Genomic DNA, 26524 nt, shown 5'->3' with positions numbered 1-26524 from the left:
AATTACTTTGGAGAGACCCAATAAGTTTTGCAATTGAGGTTATATGTTCAGAGAAAGATATTATCTCAGTAGGATCATAGTTATTACTCAAGATTTTTTTAGCTATTAAATATTTTAAAAAAGACATATCGCGACACTTATAACAACAACAACCGAGAATAAATTCTTTTAGCCTCAGAGATACTGCAGTTTGCAATGAGGAGTCAATAGAATTGTTCACATTTAAATGTTAGCTAATAATGGCTTTTGCAAAGATTACTTTGTACTTATTTCTATGCAGCACCCCTGTTGGGATGCTTGCATGGAAGACAATGTAAACACCCTGACTATTTGATATAGACTTTATAGTTATTTTAGTCTCTCATTATGCTTAAATGTCCATGAAGAAATAAGGAGTTCTTTTCATTTGCTAGGAAATTGAGTAAGTTGGTCTGTTTTTATATTAGTTAACCGCAGCTGCTGTAACAGATAAGTCAGGGGCTTTATACAATAATAATTTATTTCCTCTTTACATCAGAATCTAATGTAAATGTACATGGACAGTGGGTTTTCCCTCCGGTGGTTACTTGAGAACTTAGGCTACTTATATCTTGTGGTTCTGCTATTTGCCATCTTCAACAGGCAGTTTGGGGGAGGATCTCAAGACCTTCTATTGGGTCTTTAACAGCAAAAAGGGTACATGATGAAGGGGATCAACTGTGAGAAGTTTTTATTGGCAAGGCCTGGATGTGAAATACATTACTTCTGCCCCCATTCCACAAGCCAGAAATTAGTTATATGATCACATCTAATGAAATGGAAGCTGGGAATTATAGCCTGGCTGTGTATCTAAGAGTTTTGGTGTTGACTAGTAACCTCTGACATAGTTCCTAGATAGTGTTTTGATTCTAAAAGATTGAGGGTAGTTTGGCTAGCTCAGTTGGTAGGACATGAGACCTTAAAGGATTTGAAATATTTTTAAATATGAATCATTTCTCAACATTTTTCTAATGTTATTCCTTCCAAGTCATATCCATCAACTTAATGATAAAAGCAGCCTGCTCTATGGAAAACAAAATAAGGTGAATATCAGGCTGCATAGACAGAAAATAATTTTTAAAGGATTCACGAGTCTTGAATGATTTTTTTTTCTTTTTAAGTATAAAATATTTGATTTTCCAGGCTCCTAAGTGTGTGAAAACATACTTTAAAAAGTGGATGCAGACAAATCTGCCTTGGATTTTTCCTGGTCAGATTTTTGTTTCTGGAGTCAAACTGAAATTTTAGGATCTGGAGTCTTAAGAATTTGGGAGTCTTTTCATGATCTGAGCATGAAAAATCATATCTCAATAAAAACAATGAACACCATAAAATTTAATATTTATATCACCTCAAAGAATGTTAAATATTCTAAGTTTATAAGTTTTGATCACAAGTGTTACAAAGCCAAGAGATCTCATTTTTAGGTTTGACATTAACTGCCTAAATAATATTGACTAGCTTTGGATGGTGCTATCACAAGATAAGGTATTATCCATTCTGTTTTTTTCTTTGTTGAGGGATATTGACAAAATTATAAGATATTTTAAAGTATACAATGTAATGATTTGATATACATATATTCTGAAAGGAATTCACCCATAAAATTAATGACCATGTTTATCACCTCATATATTTACCTTTTTTATTTTCAGTGAGAATATTTAAGTTCTACTTCTTATCAAATTTCAATTATATAATACAGTGTTATCAACCATTGTCACCATGCTATACATTAGATTTTTAGACCTTATTCATCTTGTAACTGAAAGTTTATGGTATAATTCATTCTTGGCTCATATTCTGATTCATACAAAAATGAATATGGAATGTTATACTGGAATGAACAGAATGTGATTAAAACATAGAGACAGTTGAGTTTTGAAAGAAGATTGGAAGTTTGGTCCATAAGGAAAAAGAAAAATTATTTTGCCTGGGCAAATAGCATAAGCAAAGTCCTAGGGCCATGAAAGAGATTGGTGTTTAGTGAGTGTTGACTAAGCCCATGTAGATAGAAGATAATAGAGATACTTGGTTTCTCACAGTTCTCAAGATCCTTCAACATACATTATGCAGTAGCATTAACCAAGGAGGATGTCTAGGGTGGTGAGAAACTCTTGAAATTCCATCAGATGAAAAATAATGAAGAATGCTTATTATAGAGTTTTGACGGATATGTAGAATGATATAAAGCTTTGGAAAAATATGGACATTCTTAAAATATTTGAAGGGCATGTAATGAAGGATGTAAGTTTAGTCTATGTGGTCCAGAGAAAACAGATGTGACTAAGGGATGAGAGTTATCTTGGAGCTGTCCCATGAGTGCAGAGTTCACCTCAGTTTTAGTAACGGGAGACCAGATAATCTTTCATTGGGTTATTATATAAGGGATTGTATATTGACTTTAAGATATTATGATTCTGTTGATTTTTGGGAAGTATTGTAACATGGACTGTTTAACTGGACTGTGTGGGTTTGAATCCAGGCTTCAGAACTTACTAGAGGTGTGGATATGGGCAAGATATTTAAACTTTCCACATCTATCAATAAGACTGTAATAGCACTGACTGCAAAGGATATTTGTGAAGGTTAACTGAGATAATCTATGTAAAATGCTTAGCATAATTCCTGGCACATGGTAAATACGCTATAAATATTAGTCCTCATCCTTATCATCATTATCAAGTGCTGGATAAATTATCCTTTCTTATTATTTGCAATGGACAACATTGATAAAGAGCAAAGGTTGGCAAACATTTTCTGTAATGACTGTGTGGGTCATTGACAGTCTTTGTTGCATATTCTTTTATGTTTTTGTTTGTGTTTTTACAATGCTTTAGAAATGTAAAAACCACTTTTAGTTCATTTGCCATGTAAAACAAGATAAGGGACAGATTTGGTCTAAGGGCTGTAGTTTCCTGACCTCTGATTCACATGAATAAATAAATTAACATAATAATAAGCAGCATAGAATTAAGAGAAAGCAACTGTGCTCATTAAGTTAAGATAATAAAGTAAATATTTATAGAATATACATATATGAATGGGAACCTTCAGGTCCAGACTTGGAAAAGGAAAAGGGTACTTGTATGTCGGAGCTCCTTAGATGGAAGAGGAAGAAAGTAGAATTACAAAAATGACTATTATAGCATCAGATATAAATGTTATGTAAGAGCCCCAGAATAGCACGATGGCTGTAAACATGTCAGATATAAAAGCCAAGAGCCTAATTACAGTTCCCATCTAGTCTAATCCTGTTACCATTAGCAACAGGGAGGACAGCATCTGGGTTTGCTATTCCACCAGTCTGATTTTTCTAGTCTCCCTTAGCCACACCCCACTCTCTCCCTTCTTCTCCCCCCAGCAGTTGCTGCCACTGTAGAGTATGATAGGGAAAGAGTTATCCAAAGATATCTGCTGGTTGGTTTAGGTTAGGTCTCCTTGGGGAAAAGGATAGTCCCTTGGTAGACTTTTCATAGGTCAGGATTGGTCCCTTGCTTTGGAAATCCTACAATAAATTTTTAGTTCATTCAAAAGATATTAATTTCTGGAAATAGACTCATGCTAACCTATTTCTATAAAGTTTGGTAGGCTTAAAACTAAGACATTGATTGTTTTCAGTATTTTTTTCCCTCACTCCAAGCCTCATCTCTATTACTACTTCCACTTGAGAAACCAACTTAGCACAAGGTTGTTTGATTAGCAATGAATTTGACAAAGAAGTCTAGATATTCTCGATGAATGTGTACCCAAAGCTAAGGCAGCCTGATGGATTGTCTTTTTCTACTCTAGGAATATTTGTATCAAGAACCAGGAATCAAAGTACCTTTTCTTCTAGACAGTGCTGAATTAGGACTGACAAACTATTACTCTCCAATTCCCTTTTCTATTAGTCACCAAAGCATATTTTCTCCAATGCAAATGGATAGCTTATAGCTTTCTAAGATGATTGTGTGGACATTTCAGCGCCTGCTATGTACTAGGTACCATGTTATGTCATGGGAATATGGTGATGAATAGAAAGCAAATTATTTGCCCTCAGGTAACTCACGGTTAAAATGCTATACTACAATGACTGTAAGAGAGGTAAACATAGGCAAGCACAGAACACGAAACAAGGTACCAAACTTAGCCTGCAGGAACTAAGGTAAAGTGATGCTGGAGGTGTGTTAGGGGGAAAGAGGTATTTTTCAGAGAGAGAGAATAGTATGTATAAAGATGTAGAATTAAGATCCTGTAAAGCATGCGCAGCTAGCTGAAAATAATTTTGTGCAGCTCCAGTGATGGGCAAGAGCAGTGAGAATGTCAGTTGGGAGCATAAAACATGAGCAGGGGCCAGGTTGTGAGAGCCTTGTAGATTATGGTAATGAATTCATATTTCATTGAAACGGCAATTGGGAATCTTCTTTTTGTTGCTAGTACAGATTGATATTTTAATGGTTTATAACTTGGTTTTACTAGTGGGTGATTTTCATTAAACTTGTACTAAATTTTCTGGATAGAAAACCTCTTAGAGCCCATGGTGATCAATACATGCAATTGAGTTTATAGCCATTTGTCTTTTTAAAAGAATGGTGCATAACAAGCCATCCAAAAATATCAATGGTTTAAATTAACAATCTTTTATTCTCATGAATTTCTGGGTCTGTGGGATCCATGAGTTTTCATGGAGCTAGTGGATATTAAAATTATCTGATCTAGGCTTAGATTGGCTGGGAGGGCTGTTCTGGGTTCATGCTACAGCTCTCTGGGGATGGATTGATGCATGTTATATTCAACTGGAGTGGCTCTGGCACATGTGTTTCTAAAGCTTCTCCTGGGACTAAGAGGCTAACCTGGGTATGCCCTGCTCATGATGATGGTAGAGGTGTAGGAAAGTGGGAACCTCTTAAGACCTAAGCTCAGAATTGTCATACCATTATTTCCCTCCTATCTAGGGACTAAAACAAGTCATAAGACCCAGTCAACATCAATGGAGTAAGAACAATTGTCCTATAGAAATGAGTAGGATGGAATAAATACATCTGAACAATAATGTAATCTACCATAGGAGTAAAAATAATAACAATAGTATTTTGTTAAAAATTTTTAAATGTTTTTATTTAATTTTGAGAGAGAAAGAGAAAGCGTAAGCAGGGGAGGGTCAGAGAGAGAGGGAGTCACAGGATCTAAAGACAGGCTCCAGGCTCTGAGCTAGCCGTCAGCACAGAGCCCAATGCAGGGCTCGAACCTATGAACCGTGAGATAATGACCTGAGTGAAAGTCAGACACTTAACTGGCTGAGCCACCCAGGCGCCCCAAAAGCAATAGTATTTTGTGTGAGGATTAAGTGATAAAGTAATCCATGTGGAGTACTCAGCATAGAGTCCATAATATAAAAGAGCACTGAATAAATACTAGCTATTATTATCAGTAGTAGTAGTAGTGGTGGTGGTGGTAGTAGTAGCAGTAGCAGCAGCAACAGCAGCAGCAGTTAGATAGTAAAGTGATATTACATATTAGTCAGAGTCCTGGCAGGAAGTAAATGGTACTCCTAAAAATTAGATTGAAGATAATTTATTGGAAGGGTTATTTACAGAGATAGGCATGGAAGCCATTACCACCCTTATGTGTGAGAGACAAAATTTTATTAGGATTCAGTAAGAACTTCAGCCATAGGAGAGGTGCTGCCTGATAGGAGCTGTGGCCTTTGAGAAATGAGCATAGCCATTGCCAAAACCTTGTCCTGGCAGGGAGCGAGCTGGTGGAATAAATACCTTGAACTTTCTCTCCTCCCACTCTCTGGCTTCTACCAGAGCCTCACATTAGCTGATCCCAACTAAAAGCCAAAAGGCAACGAATCTTAATGACCTAGTCCATAGAAGTCAGCATCCCAGGGTGCAGAACAGAGGAGACAATGATGGGGAATGGATGTGAAGGGGCAGATAGGATAATCTGCATACTGCATAAGACAGTGAATTTTCAAATAAAATATTCCTTTCTTTCTCTTTAGCATTTTTTTTTAAATTAGGATCTAGCTTTCCAAAAGGGGTGTTGCTTTCTCTTCCTCTTTTATTTTAATGTGAGTACATGTCACAACCAAAAACATTATAAGCCTAAAATGTCAGTTTTATTATTCAATTAGACACAAATAAAACTGCCTCAATAAGGGGACCAAACTAGCTAGCACATGGAGAAGGAACTGAACCAATGTCTTTAGTAGAGAATCTATTTTCACAGTTTTGAAATTGGATAGTGCTGTCACAGATTCAGAAAACACCTCTTCCCTCATGGTCTTTAGAGATTATGCTGTGAGGTGCTTGAACATATCTGTGAAATTGGGCAGAGAGATCATCATAGTTTAGAGGAAAGTGACCTCATCTTAAATTTGACCCATCTCTGCTGTCACCTAGCCAAAGTCTGCCAAAAATGCTAGAAAAAGTATTTCCATATAAAGTAGTTCTCTTCATAATTAAATTCTGTACTAACTAAAAGAGGATTTTTTCCACATACTTAGAATCTGGGCAGATAATTTGATTCTTTTTCTTTTTGTCACCCCTCTCTACAGCCTGTCAAATGATGTTATTTTTTTCTATAGCTCTAAGAATCTTTTTTTTTATTACTTTTCTCAAGTCTTTCTTCAGCTTCTTAGATTTCTATTTTATGCAGTTTTTGTTTTTCTTTTCATTTTATTCAGTTTCATTTGGGAGGGGCATGTTTGTTCTGACAGATTACACTCAGGCATTTATTCATCTGTTTAATAAGTATTTGTGGAGCACGTGACTTGTGCCCCAGAGACAGGTCAGCCTCTCCTTTAATTGTATTGTATGGGTGATCAACTTACCTTAACCTGCAATGGTTTATTTAGTTCAATTTTTGCTAATTTCTTATAGTATTTTTTACCCCTCTCCACTGTCTCCCAAAGTCTCTGCATTTCTTCTTAAGATTATATTCACTTAGTCATGAATTACTAAATTGATGACTCTTAAGAGTATAACAGGACTTGTTTCTTTACTAATTGGACTTAGAGCTAGGGATCCTTTAGCCTTCTAGCTCGAAGGTAACGCTAATTTAAAAATGGATCTACTACTGACCTGCATGTGGTAATGTTTCCACTTACTGTTCCTAAAGAGTTGGAAAGCTTGTTCAGGCGCATTGACCTGGTAGCCAACAAGTAAATCCTGAAATTTTGTAGTTAGTCTCAACACCCAGAGCCTGGGATTAGTTGTATTTCATTAATATCAATCTCAAATTTTATATCGTTTCCATCTGGGCCAGGCATTTCATAGAACGTAAGCCCCCTGAAAGCAGTAGCCTTGTTCTTTTCTGTGTCCATAGTACATAGAGAACTGACAGGTACATAGAGAGTTCTCAATACCTATTTGTGGAATAAATTTACCATGAGTGGTGATGGCATAGGAGAGACCTATGGATGAGAATGGAACTAGTAGATGGGGAAGTAAACCTATATTTAATATGCCTGGGACTATTCTATATATAATTTAATTATTCTTACAAGAATCATATTAAATAGGTATTATTTCCCTATTTTATGTGAGGAAATTTAATCTCATAGGAGTTAAGTAGCTTGTCCAAAGTCACACAGCTAATTTGTGGCATAACTAGAACTTAAATCCATGTTTGTCTAATTCTAATGTATATCTTCTTCCCTCTTTATATTCTTTACTTAAGATTTAGTAACATGAAAATAGAGGAACTAGGACCATGGGTGGAGGGGGAGTTAGATATATACTAAGTGATGCAGATTTCCTATGACATTTAAGACATTTTTGCATTTCTCTTTCAATCATAGTATAAAAGAAACAAATTTAAAGCCTAATTTGGATTGTCTGGATAACCACTTTATAACTGAGCACTGCTGCATGATTTACTGGACGGCTTGTACTTGGCCTTATATTTAGTTTTGCTGCAGACAAGTGGTACTCTTTAAGTGTCACAACCTATTATAAAGAGAACAGAAGTGAAGTTAATTCATAATCACTGCTGTACATCAAGTTAAGGCCAAGAGACATCAAGACATGTTTAATACAAAAGAATTTGTACTGCAGTAGTCAGTGTCCTTTATGTTGGAAGTAGCAGCTTAGTTTCAGCAAGATATTCTCATTCATCACATTAGATTAATGTTAATTTAAAATTTATTATTTTTATAATTTTGATTTATTCAATTTTTAAATTTTATTTTGTAGTTGTATAGGAGCGTAAGTAGTTTATACCTAGTTTTATGTTTGTACATTCTTAAATGATTGTATAATAAAATGTTTTGACAGCATGACGAATATTTTATACTTCAATTATTTTTTCTTTTAAAATAGTTACATATTTTATTCAAATGTGAAAAACAATGATATAGTTGGTTGTGAACTAGTATATGTCTTTCATTAGGTTGTAAATTCTTAAAGACAGAAACTGTGATTCTCATTTTTAATTCCTACTGAATCCCGGATGTCTAGCATAATATGTGGTCATTCAACCATTCAGCAAATATTTACCAAGAACCAACAATTCCAGACACTATTTAGACCCTGGTAATACAGAAGTGAAGGTAACTGTCAAGTTCTTTGGCCTTATAGAGCTTACATTTTAATAGAAGCAAGACAATAAATGAATAAACACATATGAAAATAAAATGCTTACAAAGTGATACATACTATGGGAACATAAATAAATCATTTTCATCTTCAACACTTCACCGATGCTGCTCTTGTTAAAATCAGCAATGCCCTCCATGGTCCCAAATTCCTTGCCTGCCTTACTGCTTTTATCTGTTTTGCTCAATGGGTGTTTTATACTAAATCTTTTTTTTTTTTTCTTTAAAGCTGAGTTCTGTTAAATAACATTCCTGGACCCCTGAATCATTCTCTACTGTATATTTCCTCAGAATCTAGATTTACCTTGTTTGCCCAGATTATTTTTCCCTTTGTTGTTTTCTTAAAATTAATTCCTAAATTTATGCCTAATCTCTTCATGGAGACTGTAAGCAACTTGAGAGAAGAGGGTATGTCTTCTACTTGTCTATACCCGTATATTGCTATACACAAAGTAGATGAACAGTAGTATTTACTTGACTATTGGGGTCTCCTCTCTTTCTTGCCATAGTTTTAAAACTATGTTTACAGGAAATGTAAAGTTCCATAACTCTGACTCAGGCAAGTGATGACTGGGCTCCTTTCACCCTCTGTAACAAATCTTCTCTCCTTCCTTCTTTATTTCCTCCCTCCCTCCCTCCCTCCCAATGTCCCTTCCTTCCTTCCTTCCTTCCTTCCTTCAGATCTAAGATTTTGTTTGACAAAAAGTTCTGATCAGAACCCTTCACCAAAAATTATTTTTTAAACCATAGTAAGCTTGTTTGTATACCATTTTATTAAGTTCTAGAAATTGACTGGTACATACTTGGAGGGTATACCTGCTTCTATCTGGTAGAGGAGAAGCAATTAATTTTACCCTTTTGTTAAAAAAAAAAGGAAATGACAAAATAGCAGAACTTCATATCTAAATTTTTCTTACGTTTTGTCTTGTCTAATCATCCAGCCTTACAGGTGAGGAAACTGGAGTCAGAGAGGTTATATGACCTTTGTAAGGCTAGGTAGCTAGTCAATGGTAATTGGGAATAGAACTCAGATCTCTGAATCTTTTCATGACCTCATGCTGCATATATAAATATACAGTTCTGATTTTTCTGTCAACTCTGATGACAGTTGCAGTGTGGTAATAAGAAGTTACAGAAATTGAGAGACATGAGCATAACACAGTTATGCTGCCTTGTAACTTTTCTTTTTTATCAACCAGGGTTATGTAGAGTAACTAGGTGGCTAGATGAAAAACACACATGGGCATGTATACGTTTGCATGCATGTAGATAGCACTTACTAAATTTACTGAATAGGACAGACCAAGATATATGTCCCCCTGGTCTAATATTTTTTTTCCTCCCTCTATTATTATCACTGTTTTCCTTGACCACAATTATTATTGAATGATGATGAAACTGATGCAGAGTAGGGTGCCAGAAAAGTGATCAAGATAAATCTAAATGGACAATGATTCAAAGGTTGGAAAACATAACTTGAGGTCTTGGTACTCCAAAACTCAGCCTTGAGCATATATACTTTATAGGTCCAGAGTTTCACCATTCCTGCATTCCATTTCCCTTAAGTAATGAGAGTTTGCTGTACCAATTAAGATTCAAATAGAAAAGACTGGGATGTCAAACACTGTATGAAGCCTGAAATGTCATTTGAGACATAAAACAAGGCTAACTAAGGAAGATAGTTAAGAGCAGGGATTCCAGAGTCAAACAAATGTGGATTAGAATACTTACTAAGGGAGTGATCTTGTGCACTTCCTTACTTTCTCTCTGCCACAGTTTTCTCTGCTGTGAAATGAAGATAAGAAGAGAACCTACCTATAGTTGTAAGATAGTTGTAAAGTAGAGATGGAATAATGCATGTAAATTATTATTTTTTTTTACCATGTCTGAAACATAGTGAGGGCTCAGTAAACATAAGCCTTTATTATTACTGTTGTTTTGTTATTAACTACTAGATTATCTTGCCATACCCTCAGAGACAATGCTCCCAACTCTAGTCTTTACCACTAGGCTAAATGAAATTCTTTGTTTCAGCTTCAGTTCCTCCTACCATTATTATAAGTAACTCTTTCTGTTTTTCTTAAACTTCTTAAGTGAGAAAATATGATTGATTTAGGTTATCACCACCTTTGTAAGACAGAGTTCTTATACTAGGCCATTTCATAGCCTATCGACTAGTCTAGTAGGTTGACCAATCTTGGTCAGGTCCTCAGGACTTACCAGGCAGGCTAGGATAGCTTATATGTAGGAAATCCCTCAGAAGGGAATATAGGCCAGAATCAGGCATTCTGATACTTCCTAAAAGAGGATAGTGTACCTTGTATCTATCATGTTGTTCCAATACAGGAAATTTAGAAGAAAAGAGTCAAATGGTTTTCTTTTCATTTCCACATATGAGTAAAATCATATGGTGTTTGTCTTTCTCCTTCTGACTTTTTTCACTTAGCATAATACCCTCTAGATCCATCTATGTTGCTGCAGGTGTCAAGATCTTACTCTTTTTTATGGCCAAGTAATATTCCATTACCCATGTCCACCCCTGCCCCCCCCACACCACATCATAAACAGACTCTTTTTTTTAAAGTTTTTTAAATTTTTTATTTTGAGAGAGGCAGAGACAGTACAAGTGGGGGAAGGGTAGAGAGAGAGGGAGACAGAGAATCCCAAGCAGGCTCTGCATTGCCAATGCAGAGCATGATGCAGGGCTTGGCCCCACAAAACTGTGAGATCATGACTGAACTGAAACCAAGAGTTGGACACTTAGCTGGCTGAGCTACCCAGGCATCCCTAAACAGACTTTTAAGTACCAAAAAGAAGCTGGGGGTTGCTAGGGAGGAGGTGGAGAATGGGAGAAATGGGAGAAATAGAAAACGAAATTTAGAAGTATAAACTCTCAGCTATGAAATAAATAAGTCATGGAGATGAAAAATAACATTATATGGTGACAGATGATGACTATACTTATTATTGAGTAATGCATAGAATTGTAGAATCACTGTGATGTTGTATACCTGAAACTAATTAACATTGTATGTTAATTCTAGTTCAATTAAAATAAAAACAGTTCAGAAGAGAACCAGCACATGAATAGTCAGGGAAGCCAAGGCGCTATTGTCAAGAAGAAAGGAGAGATCACCAGAGTCAAATGAAATAGAAAAATCCATCTGTCTGATGAGAAAGGGGAAGTGTTCACTGTATTTGACAATCAGGAGTTCTCTGGTGACTTTAGTGAAAATAGTAGTGGCATATTATGTCTGTAGTGAAGGATGTCTACTAAAGAATTTTATATCATTAAAAATGCAAGAATTAAAAAAGGCAAAATGTAACACTTGGATTAATAGCACATATGATGCTTAAATAAATCAAATATATGCCATTTGTTCAGATAATAGTATTGTTAATTTGGGCAGCAGAAAAAAAGAATCTTAGAAATAAAATAGACTAAATGAAGGTTGCTCAGGGAAAAACCTGCATATGTGGTATATCATTAGAGTCTGTCCAAGTTTCTAACAAACAGTAGTTACCTAAGGAGTAACAGAATGTGGAGTCAGCCTTTCAGAATTCTATTGACTAACTTCCTGTGAATTATAGGTAGTCATACAGCTGCTTGGAGAGATTTCTCCCTATGACAGTCTGACCTCAAGTACTCTCAAAATTATTTTGTGTTGTTTTCACTATATCATTTATATTAATCCTTTTAGGCTAAAGATAGACAAGGAATAGTAATAGTGATTGTTTTGAACTTTAAATGAATCTGATGACGGGAGGGATTTTTTCTTTTTCTTGGATCTCCAAAGCTACATCCTAAAGCTACAAAAAATTGTGGCAGCTGCTAGCTAAGCATTCTTTAGGAATAAGGTTCTTATGTGCTTGGCATTTGCCTGCCTAGTGATTGTTAGAGACTTATTCTTATGCTTCTAGGTATAGAACAAGCCATAAAAATAGTGGCAAGCTTTTTTGGGAATCAGGAGATTCAAGTCCTGGTTTAGTTACTACTAGGTCTGTGTTCTTAGAGAAGATACCATAATTCACCAGCCCCAGTTTCTTCATCTGAATAGTAAAGAGGGATTAAGATGATTCTTAGCCCTTTCACAGGTCTGGAACTGCATGATTTAGTCTCACAGGCTTGTTTTCTTTGTTATATTGGTCCATTGAGCGTTTTGTCTCCAGATCATGCCATGCAATTGTACACTTTTATCTTTGGCAATGTGTATACTCTTTTCTTCCATTCATTCATTAATGCATGGATGTATCCATTCATTTATGTATCCTTTATTCTACATTTATTGAGCATGTACTTTATTCCTGGCAATAATGATATAAAATTTATTGACATGATCTCTGTTTTCAGGTTCCTAAAATCAAATATGGGTGTTCCTGTCTGCTTTTCCAACCACATTTCATACCACTCCTCTCTTTCTCTGTTGGATTTCTTTAAAGTCTTTGCCAAAGTCTTTCTCCTTTCTTAGGTTCTTGCAAATTTTCCATTCCTTTCATTTCCCTGTGCCCAAACTCCCATGCCTGCAAATAACTACTCATCCTTAGGTCTCCATTCGAAGTTCTACCTCTTTGAGAAAGAAACTCCCTAAAATAGGATTTCTTTTTTTTCATTATTTTTAAAATTTATTTTTATTTTTTATTTAAATAGTTTATTACCAACTTGGTTTTCATATAATACTCAGTGCTCTTCCCTGCAAGTATCCCCCTCCATGAAAGTCACCCCCTTCCCTCCTCCCTCCTCAGCCCTCAGTTTGTTCTCAGCATTCAAAAGTCTCTTATGATTTGCCTCGCTCCCTCTCCCTCTTTTCCCCCTCTTTCCTCTTCCCATGGTCCCCTATTACGTTTCTCCTGCTAGACCTGTGAGGGCAAACATATGGTATCTGTCCTTCTCTGCCTGACTTATTTCACTTAGCATGACACCCTCCAGGTCCATCCATTTTGCTACAAATGGCCAGATTTCATTCCTTCTCATTGCCATGTAGTATTCCATTGTGTATATATTTATGCCACATCTTCTTGATCCATTCATCAGTTGATGGACATTTAGGCTCTTTCCATGTTTTGGCTATTATTGACAGTGCCGCTATGAACATTGGGGTACATGTGCCCCTATGCATCAGCACTTTTGTATCCCTTGAGTAGATTCCAAGCAGTGCTATTTCTGGGTCATAGGGGAGTTTTTTGGGAACCGTCACACTGTTTTATAGAGCAGCTGCACCAGTTTACATTCCCACCAACAGTGTAGGAGGGTGCCCATCTCTCCACACCCTCGCCAGTATCTTTTGATTTGTTCATTTTAGCCTCTCTGAATGGTGTGAGGTGGTATGTCAGTGTGGTTTTGATTTGTATTTCCCTGATGATGAGTGATGCTGAGTATCGTTTCATGTGCCTGTAGGCCATCTGGATGTCCTCTTTGGAGAAGTGTCTGTTCAGGTCTTCTGCCCATTTCTTCACTGGATTATTCATTTTTTGGGTATGGAGTTTAGTGAGTTGCTTGTAGATTTTGGATACTAGCCCTTTATCTGACATGTCATTTGCCACTATCTTTTCCCATTCTGTTGGTTGCCTATTAGTTTTTTTGATGGTTTCCTTTGCATTGCAGAAGCTTTTTATCTTGATAAGGTTCCAATAGTTCATTTTTGCTCTTGATTCCCTTCCCTTTGGGGATGTGTCGAGGAGGAAATTGCTACAATTGAGGTTAAGGAGGCTATTTCCTGCTTTCTCCTCTAGGGTTTCAATGGTTTCCTGTCTCACATTGAGGTCCTTCATCCATTTTGAGTTTATTTTTGTGTATGGTGTAAGAGAGTGGTCTAGTTTCATTCTTCTACCTGTTGCTGCCCAGCTCTCTTAACACCACCTGTTGAAGAGGCTGTCTTTTTTCCATTGTACGTTTCCTGTTATGTCAAAGATTAATTGGCCATACACTTGTGGGTCCAGTTCTGGGCTCTCTATTTTATTCCATTGATCCATGTGTTTGTTTTTCTGCTAGTACCATACTGTCTTGAATGATGACAGCTTTGTAGTAGAGGCTAAAGTCTGAGATTGTGATGACTCCCGTTTTGGTTTTCTTCTTCAATATTACTTTGGCTATTCGGTTTTTTTTTATGGTTCCATATGAATTTTAAGATAGTTTGTTTTAGATTTGAGAAGAATGCTGGTGCAACTTTCATGGGGATTGCATTGAATGTGTAAATTGCTTTGGGTAATAATGACATGTTAACAATGTTTATTCTTCCGATCCATGAGCACGGAATGTTTTTCCATTTTTTTGTGTCTTCTTCAATTTCCTTCATAAGTCTTCTATCATGTATTCTTATTACACCCTATACTTCATCTAGCCTACCTTTCATGGCACTAAGTTTCAACTTGATTAAATCATCACATATGTCCATAATATGTTCAAGAAGAACATGTACTTCTGGACAATATGAATGTACATTGATTCCCAAGTTTGCTGCAAAATCCTTGTTTTCCTTTACCATCTGTTTATACAGAATACAACCCTGATGGGAGTAAGGGTTCTCTATTTTATGGTCTTTCCACCTCTTCCTGATTTTATTTTGCCTATCTGTTTAGCTTCTCTTTCAGTGATATCATCTATTGTCCCCTGAGGAGCTAGTGGAACAGTGTTATATTTTCAAGTCTACAGCTTAGTTTAGGCTCTTCATGTACTTCACAGTGAAAAACTTCAATTCAAACAGATCTTTCTGTGCTTAACCTGTTCCAGCATAACTTCAATATGTTACTGTGCTAATTCTTTGCTCCCAAGAAAACAAAATAGAAAGGAAATAGATGTGGAGGTAGAGCAATTTGTCTTGCTTCACCTGTTTAATGTCTTTTTTTACTTTTTGCTAGACTATTAGTTTTTATTAGAACCAGTCTGACTTATTCACTGCTGTATATTCAGTACCAGGCACATAGTGTATGCTTAATAAATATGTGCGAAGTAAATGAGTGAATGAATGAAAGATGGGAAAGATAGAGGAATAAATTAATTGTTACTATATAATGTGAGTTGTTGTATAGTATTGATATGTATTCAGTGGTATGTATTACAGTTTTTTAAGTCCTAAAATAATATATAGCTACTTTGGCAAGACACTAGTAAGCTGTATACTACAATGGTTCTTAAAGTTTGCTCTCTGGACCAACAACATCAAGACCACATGGAAATTTATTAGAAAAGTACATTTTAAGTCCCATCCTAGACTTACTGAAACAGAAACTGGTGATGTGGCTCAGTAATCTGTTTTATTAAAAATCAGTTTTTGAGGTGATTTTAGTGCATGATAAAATTAGACAACCACTGCTTGTAAGGGATGAAAAGTGAGTGTGACTTGGCCCTTATTTGGAAAGCTTCTATGTAGGGAGATAAAACATATATATCAGCGACATGGGGCTGTAAGAATCACAAGATAAATGCAAAGTGCAAAGGCAATAAAGGGGAGGGAGGGAGAAATGACTTTTGGTGAAAGAGGCTTCAGGGAGAAGGAAGCTTTGAGATGGAACTGCTGAGTCATGGTCCATAAAATATTCTAGATGAAAAGAAAAACAAAATAAACAAACAAAATCCATATAAACCTAGAGCAAAACAAAACAAAGGAAATCCAACAGTTACTCTACACATAAAAAGGCAGTTTGTAATAGTTAAGACCATAGACTTTGCAGTTAATCATATGTGATTCCTATCCTGGCTCCAACAGTTATGAACTGAACACACGGGGGAAACTTCTTAATCTGTCTCTTCCTGAGTTTTCTCTTTTGTAAAGTGAGTAAAATAATAGTACTTATTTCACAGAATTGTTTGGAATAGTAAATGAGATAATGTTTACACACTGCTTATCTTGCAATGGTAAAGGCTTGAAAATGGTACTTATTATTATTATTACTAGCACAAAAATAGACTATTGAAGTTGAAAAGTTAGGTAAAGGGTCTTCATCTGGCAACCAGGAAGAATTTACACCTTCTAGCTCCTAGATACAATCTTTTTTTGTTTCTTTAAATAATTTTTAATATTTATTTTGAAGGCATTAAAAAACTGAAACATCAAATTTGGAAGTACAAAAATTTTTATCTCTTGAAACATTTGAGTGTAAGTGTTCAATCTGTTGTTTCATCTTCTAAACACATTAGTGCATGTTTCCTGGAAAGAAGTACATTCTCCTTTAAGACTGCAATGTGACCATCAAAATCAGGACATTAACAAATGTCCCAATACAGTACGCTTTAAAGCAAATAATTTAGTTAATCATCACACATCACCGTTAGTTGTCCTGTCTTTTTAGTTCCTTAATTCTGGGACATTTCCTCAGCCTTTACTTGTTTTTCATGACTGACACTTCTTTTTTATTTTTTTATTTTTGAGAGAGAGAGAGAGAGAGAGAGACAGAGCACAAGAGGGTAAGGAGCAGAGAGAGGGAGACACAGAATCTGAAGCAGGTTCCAGGTTCTGAGCTGTCAGAACAGAGCCCTATGAGGGGCTTGAACTCATGAGCTGTGAGATCATGATCTGAGCCGAAGTTGGATGCTTACCAGACTCAGCCATGCAGGTGCCCCTCATGACTAACACTTCTAAAGAGGAATATTACAGAAGCGAGACTGTGTTCTTTTCATTCATCCTATTAGATGGTACATGATTATATTTGTTCCATTTGCTGATGATGTTTATTTTGAACACTTGATTGAAGTTATGTTCCAAGTTCTGGGCTTCTCCATTGTGAAATTACTCTTTTCTCTTTGGCATATATTAACAGAAACACACATTTACATCATAGCAATACCTACATCTGTTGAGAACTGTGAGAGCACACTAATACCTTCAGTTCTAAACCAATTTAACATAGTTCATTGTTATTTTCTCTATTTCCATATTTTGAGTCCCTTTTCTGATATTCTCATTATCCCTATTTTATTTACTTATTTGATTAACCTCCCTCTATGTAACCAATCTTCTATTGCCACTGGCACAGATGACCCCCTTGCCAAATTCAGGCTCTCACAAACTAGGCCTCTTTTACCTACCCCTCTGCATAGATGATCTCCTCACCCTGCTTACCTGTGACAGGGCACTCAGGCCCTTTAACAGCATGAGTGCCTCTTCATAATGGTCAGGTTTTGACCCCATCTCTAATATTGCCTAACCTGTTTGGCCCTCTTCAACCTGTTTTGGTTTCAACAGTTTATCAGGCTACATCTCTGGGAGAACGCCTTCCTCAGGTTCTCAGCCTCTATGGGTCTGTTCTGGACTGCCTTTACATGCAGATAGCCTCCTCACCTTGCTTGATCTCTAGTGCCCTGCTTTGGGCCATCAAGGCTCCTTTGCTCAACTTCCTCCACCACCAGAATAGACCTTGCTGTACTTTACCTAATGGCTTTTGGATTGAATTGTCCAGGAAAAGGATAGAAGGGAAGGGAATGGGAAGAGGAAAAGGAAAACAAGAGGGACTCACAAGTGCATTTTTCAATAAAGCTAGAGCAAGTCTTACTGTTTTCCAAAGATTGTAAGTGGAACTATTAGCATGAAGTTTTCCTTGTCTGGGAAACTTCTGGCTTGATTATGGAGTCTGGTGTGGCTTTCCAGCTGTTTGAAGATTATTGAACAACATTAAGTAGTCAAAAAGAGAAACAGAGTTTCTTTTTTTTAATTTTTTCATAGTTTATTTATTTTTAAAACAGAGAGAGATAGAGCATGAATGGTGGAGAGGCAGAAAGAGAGGGAGACATAGAGAGCAACAGTTTCTTGTCACACTTGTGGACTGCAACAGATTGGATGGTTCTTGTACCATAAAAATCTGCCATCCCCAGTCTGGCTTTCCACTCTCACTTCATAACAAAAGGCTCTATGGTTTATTTAGCCAATATAAAAATAAGCTGATAATAGCTTAAATACATAGGGTAGCATATTTTCTAATCTGTATTTCTATATTTGGGCATACAATTTTCTTTGATATTTGGGCACAAAATATTCTCCGCTATACCCTTTAGATATTGAGGAAGTTGGGAAGACAGGAAGAACATGTTTAATGGCTCTATACTACAGTTTTTACAATTTTACTTAAGCAGTACATTTTAATAAGATTACTTAGCACAATAGATCATAAGCTTAATATAACATAATGGATATGATTATACCTGTGCTATAAGGATATCAATAAGATAGTTAACTTTATATAATTAATATAACTTATACACTATAATGAATTATAATGTAATTATGTTATTTATGTATAATAAAACAATTAAATGTAATGGAAATTATGTCATAAATTTTATGAGTATAATTTCAATACTTTGACAATCTAAAGTTATCTTTCACATAAATTGGTACCCTGGTACCGAAGAGTAGTGTTCTTTTTGAGATTAGCCATAAGCTGTCACTTCTTGGAACAATTCCAAATGAAGTGATTACAGACTGCCATTTGATTCAATCTTTATGGAACACTGAGATGTGACACTTTTCTCAAGTTGACGTTAGGTGTTTAGTCTGCCAAAAGAAGGACTAAGCTTTTGGTATTTATGAAGAAAGGTTTATACAGTCTTGTCTTATGATTCAGAACTATATGTCCAAAACAGGAAAAAAGTAAAGAAGTGAAAACCAAAAATAATATTTTGGCAAATTGTAATGAGTTGTGTAAGAGTCCCTCTATACCACATTTAAAGAGATGAAAGGGAAGCTTTCTTTTTGCATATCAGACGCAGAATTTTATTTTCCTACTTAACACATGTCTCTGTGGACAATTTCTCCCTGTAGACTGAATACTGTTCTGACCTCATTTAGTTGGTTAATTGGATTGATTATGAAATTGCATATCACCATTAAACAGAATATTAAGTAAATCTATATTGATGTGTCTGACAGTAAAATTTCCCCCAGTCTGATCTCTTATTTCATACCTATCTTGCCATCATCTTCTCTTCTGCTTCTTATTTTTTGTTTGCTCCAATTCCACAGGAAAAACTTGTTACAGTATTATTGCATAACTAATATTTATTGAATACTGTGTTCATGGCATGTGTAAAGCAAACCTGAGAAGCTGTTGGTGCCAATAAAGTCATCTGTAGTAATCTCTTTTTAACATTTAATTGTCTCCAAACTTAACAATGCTGACAATCTGTAGCTACCTCTATATAGAAGCATTTTTGCCTCCCTGTGGCATTCATCAGCTAGGGAGATATGGTCCCTGGAGCCCAGACTCTCATTCTGCTTGAGTTTTTGCTGATGGAGAGAGAAGTGAAATAGCTTCTGCTAAGCACTGTGCAGTTGCGATTAGTTAAAGTATTCTTGGTAACAGGCCTTGGAAAGTTTTTGAAAGAGTTCCTTAGGTTTGATTTTCCTTCCATCTGGTGATCTGAAGAAGTTCCTAAATGATATGCTAGTCATGCATTTACAGTGAGATATGCTTGTTTTAGCATTGATACCATTCAGTTAACCCACAGTGTTCCATTAGGCAGATTACTACTGCATATTGTAGAAAAATGAGTATAGTTTTGTTTTGTTTTGGGTCAAACATGGATTCCAATCCTGGCCTTGCTGCTGCACAGCCTGGTGACCTTGAGCAAATCTCAGTTTCTCTATCTCTAAAACAGGTGTAATAATAATGCCTCATAGATATTTAAAGTTTTTAAGGGGTATGCAGGAATACGGAGTTTAAAGCCATACAGATCAGACAAGATTACTTACAGTTACTTATCAGTCCAAGATTTATAGAGTTTACATGGTAAATCTTTGTGAAAGAAAAAAGATTTTTAACATTCCTGTATCTTGTCTGATTGATGTGAAATTGAAGGTTAATTATCTTCTAGATATAGAATAAGACACACCTGGTGGTCGTTTGGGAGTTTAAGTGCTGATAAAAGGTAGCTTATTTGCATGAACAGTATCTTGAGTTTATTTAGTGCCTGCTTTTTCAGCAGCTTGAAGTATCACACTTATTCATCAAAGAGATATTTTGAATTAAATTTGTTTTATGGGTTATATTTTTAAAACCCTTTTTGTAGAAAAAAGTACTGTGTGTTGCTTTTACTGCATTTCTATTAAAATTTCTGTTTCAATTAGCTATATATATATATATATATATATTTACTTAAAAATAACAGTTTTCTGCATCCTCAAGTATTAATTCTACTTCACTGCTCCAAGTGTCTGCATCTCGACTGTTCTACAATAAATGACTCCTAGCTAGGCATAGTTTGGTTTAGGTTTCCAATATCTAATAAGACTTCCTGTGCACAGGGCATTGTTCAAATATAATGCTATTAATCAAAAGAATAACAGCATTCATTGAGTATATTAACTCTTTGAAGTACTTATATATGTAAATTTTTTAGGTGAAGAAACTGAGGCTTAGAGAAGTTAAATTTAGTAAGTAGCAGAGCCAGGGCCTGTTTGTCTGACAAGCTAATGCTTTAGTCCTGGATTATTACACTACTTCACTTAATGTTCTGTTTATCTTCTATCTCTTCACATTCTGTACTTTAATCTTTGTTTATATTTCAGTCTATTGCCTCTGATTTCTTTTTTAAAAATCCTATTGGATATTTCTCAATTCCATGCTTATCCACAATATCTCCTAGTTGCCTTACCATTTAAAAAAAACTTTCTATTTTGAGATAGCTTGAATCTACAGAAAAGTTGCAAGAATAGTACAGAGAGCTCCTGTATACTTACTTTACCCAGATTTCACAAATTGTTTACATTTTTTCCTCTTTAATTTATCATTTTCTCTTTATGTGTGTCTTTATATTTGTATTTATGTATACACATATACATACACATATATACACATATACATGTATGTGCATATTACTAATAAACCCTTTGAGAATGAGCTGGAGATATGAGTCCCCTTTATCACTAAATACTTCCATGAAATATATTCTCTTACATCTTATTCTTTTACAGTTATCAAAATCAGGAAAGTTAACATTGATATAATGCTATTATTTTATGCACAGTCCTCATTCAGTTTCATCAGTTGCCTCCAAAATACCTTTTCTAGCTATATTTCCCCAGTCCAGGATATATCCAGGATCACACATTACATTTAATTGCCGTGCATCTTTGCATTCCTTTAATCTGCAACACTTCATCAAATTTTCTTTTATTTTTTCTTTTTATTATTAGTTTTGGCGATAAGGTAACACAGTAATACATAGTGCCTTAATAAACCAGTGGAGGAGATTGTTGTGTTCATTTTCTGTTTGGAATGGAACCAGGTACTACTTCAGGTACTCTTCAGGTACAAGTGAAGAGGCAGACAATGGAGACAGTGAGTGTGGCCTGGGAGGCTAGTAGGCTGTCCAGATGTGTCCTACAAGGAGTCACTCTCTTCATGTGGGTATCAGTCTGTGAAGTCTGATCTTTAGTTTGGTAGGCTTAAAATTCAACTTTGCTAGAATAGCAAGGTGACCGGCCTTCTAGAAACTGATTACGAGAATTGTAGTCACAGAACACTCTAGCCATCAGAATATAATTTTAAGTCATTAGTGAATTCTCTTCCTCTAGACTAGTCTAGACCAGAGCCTTTCTTTTCTTGACCTCGAATAAGACCTTGACCATTTTATATGATTATAGCGAGGTATTTGTAGAACATCCCACAATTTGGATTTGTCAGATGTTTCCTTATGGTTAGATTCAGTTCATTCATTTTTGGAAGGAGTAACACAGAAATGATGTTGTGTTGATCTTGGTGTATGATAATGGGAGATGTCAGTTTAATCTGTGGGGAGACACTATTAGACTATGTAACATTATGTTCCTTGTCCAATTTTTACCCACCACTTTCAGTGTCCATTGATGTTTTTCTAATTCTATCATTTCTCCTGTATTTATTAGCTGAGATTCTAATGTAAGGAAGATCTTTCTTTTTTTTCTCTCTTCCTTCCTTCCTTCCTTCCTTCCTTCCTTCCTTCCTTCCTTCCTTCCTTTTTCTTTCTTTCTTCCTTTCTTTCTTTCCAGATGTACTCATGGACTCATATTTTTCAATAGGTTATAAACTGCTACTATTATTAAGTTATTTTAATGCTCACATTGTTCCAGATTTTGTCTGTAAGAGCCCCTTTAAAATGTATGAAGTGACTTTAAAGTGACTTATGTGTCCTTTGATATGATTCCATAATTTTTCATCACTTCCTTACATTTTGGTGCAAAAGAATATCCCAGGTTAATTTTCTGCTCAAGCCCTCAAGTGAACCTTTCTCCCAAAACTCCTGCCCTATTTAGTAAAGTATTTTGGAAACAAGACCTCCCTCATCCCTCCTTCTCCTCCTCCCTCGTTTTCTCCTTCCTTCCTTCCTTCCTTCCTTCCTTCCTTCCTTCCTTCCTTCCTTCCTTCCTTCCTTCCTTCCTCCCTTCCTGTTTGTGCTTCATCTAGGTACAGGAAAAGCACAATCATATCAGAACATTGTGCAAATTTGCTGGAACCTTTGTGTTTAAGCTTTCCCTCATTCTCTTATCTTACCTTTACAGTATCTATTTTGATTGATTATGTGTTAGTCTTTGGACTCTGGGTTTCACACTTCTCCTTGCTTTGGTTTAGCCTCTTTTGTTCCTTAAATTGGTACTTGATACATGCCTACCACTGACTTTCCTTCCACTCCCTATTCTTGGCCATGAAATCTAACTTATCTTTTATTTTCAACCACATTTCATCCTACTTCTCATATTGAACTCCATTCTTCTAGTTTCAGGTAATATCCTTAAAGTATCTTTTCTGGCTGCAGGCCTAAGATTAGGACACTTGCTACACTGATAAAACTTTTACTGGAATTCTGTTTTTTTTATGTTATTTATTTTTGAGAAAGAGAGAATGAGAGAGAGAGAGAGAGAGAGAGAGAGAGAGAGAGAGAGAGAGAGAGAGAGAGGGAGGGAGGGAGAGAGAGAACAAGCAGGGGAGGAGCAGAGAGAGATGGAGACAGAATCTGGTTAGGTTCTGAGTTGTCAGCACACAGCCTGATGCAGGCCTTAAACTCACGAGCTATGAGATCATGACCTGAACTGACGTCAGACACTTAATTGACAGGGCACCCAAGTGCCCTGGGAATTGTTTTTGCACTTCATTGTCTAGTCATCTTGGACTCAAATGGACTAGGGCAAGGGTAATTTTTTTCTTTGTGGAAGAGAAAGTAAGGTGTCTGGATGCAACATAAGGAATTTGGATATGAGCATTTATCTGGCTCTCCAAACAGAACCAAGTGTTCAGGAAAGACTAATGGAACACCAAGACTGCACTTTGTAACATCTTTAAATATAGCAAGATCAACTGTGTTATACTGTTCAGCTGAATTAATTATCACATATGTGGTATGGAAACCCTACTGCGAACAAGAGATGCTAGAAGAAGCATAAGGCATATGTTTTAAAAGAAGGCACATCTTACAAAGATTACCATCTTATATTGAGGCTATAAGGCAAGAATCCTCAGCTGATTTCAGTGAATTCTTGAGATTAAACAGCTTTGGGGAGTTTTAGCCACAGGTGCCAATCACAAAAACTAAATAACCAACAATAATTAACAGGCTCGAGGAGATTTTTGCTTGGCAAGGGTAGAGGTGGCTAGTTTTTTCCATCAGTACTAAACCTCACTACATGAAAGCAAAAAGCTTTTCCCTAGTTACTCTTATTCCAGCCTGTGAGCTAATAGATAAGGAAGTATGCAAATATGTTAAACATTCTGCATTCTGGTTACTTTTTTGTTTTACTGCTAAGTAGATAATTCCAGAGCAGTTTGTGAATCATCCAAGAAAAAAGTTTCATGATTTAAGAGTCATGTTTTCATGACTTAATTCAAGTCATGTAAAAGGAAATCCATTTCTCTGTCACTTACCATAGTCACAATTTGTCCAATGAATTTTGGTCATTTCAAAAAAGACCCCAAATCTTCCTTATACAAAAAAAATATATACCACTTCTGAGGATGAGGATATTCAAAATAAATTTATATCCACCATCTCATTAAATATCACTTGTTATTTATTCTATTTTCTCCTCAAAGATATCTATTAGAAAAATATTGGGCCTTCTTATTCATTCTTTATACAGTCAAATGATACTTTTATATATTCTATTTCATCTTCCCTCATGTTGAATTTTGTGTAATTTCTTTGGGTATGTATTCCAGTTCTACTTTGTTTAATCTGCTATTTAACCCATCAATTGAGATTTTAAGTTTAAATAATTACATATTTTTCTAACAATTATGAAAAATTTCAAACAGGAAATTTATTTAATTTCCTTAGTTTTTAGCTAATGTCCTTTTTCTGTTCCAGGATACCATCTATGTTACCACATTACATTTATTTATCATGTCTCTTTGGGTCTTCTAGACTGTGTCAGTTTCTCAGACTTTCCTCATTTTTTATTATCTTAACTGTTTGCAGAGTACTGGTCAAATATTTTTGGTAGACTGTCCCTCAGTTAGGATCTTTCTGATTAGATTAGATTTATGAGTTTTGGGGAGGAACATCACAGAGGCAAAGTGGCACTCTCATTATATCTATAGGTTGCCTGCTATCAATATGACTCTTCAATGATGATAATTGTTCTTGATCACTTGATTGAGGCAGTGTTTGTTGGAGTTCACCTCTGTAAAGTTAATCCTGTTTTCCCATTTGAATACTGTGTTCTTTGGAAGGAAGTGAGTATGCACAGCTCGCACTTAAGTGGAAAGTTATGTTTCATCTCCTTGAGGACAGAGGGTCTAAATAAATTATTTGGAATTCTTCAAGGGAGATTGTCTGTTTACATACATTTATTCATTCATTTACTAATACATATATGTACATACCTATATGGATTCATGGCTATTTATTTTATACTTTGGTTATAATCCTATAGTACTGGCCATTTTTTGGTTGCTCCTTATTGTAACTCTTGTATTGTTTTGACATGCCGCCATTGTAGCAGGAGTTATTTGGCAGAGGGGGAGTTATTTCCTCATTTATGAGTTTTGCAAGATGCTCTAGGTTTATCTTGTTATTTTTCCTGCTTCAATATTAGAATCAACCATTTTCTCAAGAAGTCTTGATTCCTTTAACTGAAACCAAGATCTGGGGTCTAGGTGTTCTTGTTGCTCTTGGATCATTTTCCCTGCCAGGCCCTCTCAGTCTACAAATGTATAACAGAGCTATGAAACATATACACACATAATCATTTGTATTTCTGTTCATAGTTTTCTGTATCTGTCTCACTCCTTTTCTCTCCTTTTTCCTTCCTTCTCTTTCTTCCTTTGTCCTCCTTCTTCCTTCTTCCTTTTTTCTCTTCCTTCCTTGCTCCTTCCCTATATTCCTTTTAAAAATTTTGAATCCATATACATAGCCTCAATTCTAATCCAATACTATGTTATTTATTCATTACCCTTTACTGGTTGGTGGAGAATGCTATGTAGAGGCCAAAGTCTGGATATTAATTGTGCTCATTCTTACTGGGGTTTCATTAATTGTAGGTCCTTTCAGCATACTGAGTAAGAAAACATCTGTGTGTGTACTAACCTTTCTACATACAGATCTGTAAATATTTCTATATGTATTCATTTGTACTCATATTAACTAAAAAGGAGTTTATACTGATGTTTCCAATCTAATCCAAAACCATGTAGATCATTCTAGTAGCCTCCTCCTCACCTGTCCCCACCCAGTTGTTTGTAACCTCCTATTCCAATAGTGAGAAGCCTCCCATCATCCACCATCCATTTAGTGGTTCAGTTCTAGTATATATGTACAGTGGTTCCAGTTTTTCTAACTTGTACTACTCCACAGGAAATCAGTTTGCCAACTAGAGAATAGAGCGGGTTCTTTTATAATTGTTCCTTTGTCTTTGGTTTTACAGTTTCTACTGCTTTTCAGGACACCTTTTTCTCCTATTGCCTTTAGGGAGGTTATTTCATACATTTGTAATGTAGTTAGATTCTTTTGTCCTAAAC

At 35.7% G+C, this 26524-nt stretch overlaps 1 protein-coding gene across 1 annotated transcript in view; it reads left to right on the top strand.

The window, feature by feature from the left end:
- DLG2 (discs large MAGUK scaffold protein 2) overlaps positions 1-26524 on the top strand; it is a 1964578-nt gene that overhangs the window by 242503 nt on the left and 1695551 nt on the right. The gene's annotated exons all lie outside the window — the stretch shown is intronic.

This window comes from Suricata suricatta, chromosome 11, assembly GCF_006229205.1.
Source record: "Suricata suricatta isolate VVHF042 chromosome 11, meerkat_22Aug2017_6uvM2_HiC, whole genome shotgun sequence".
NCBI lineage: Eukaryota > Metazoa > Chordata > Mammalia > Carnivora > Herpestidae > Suricata > Suricata suricatta.
This window is presented reverse-complemented; position numbering and strand designations above follow the sequence as displayed.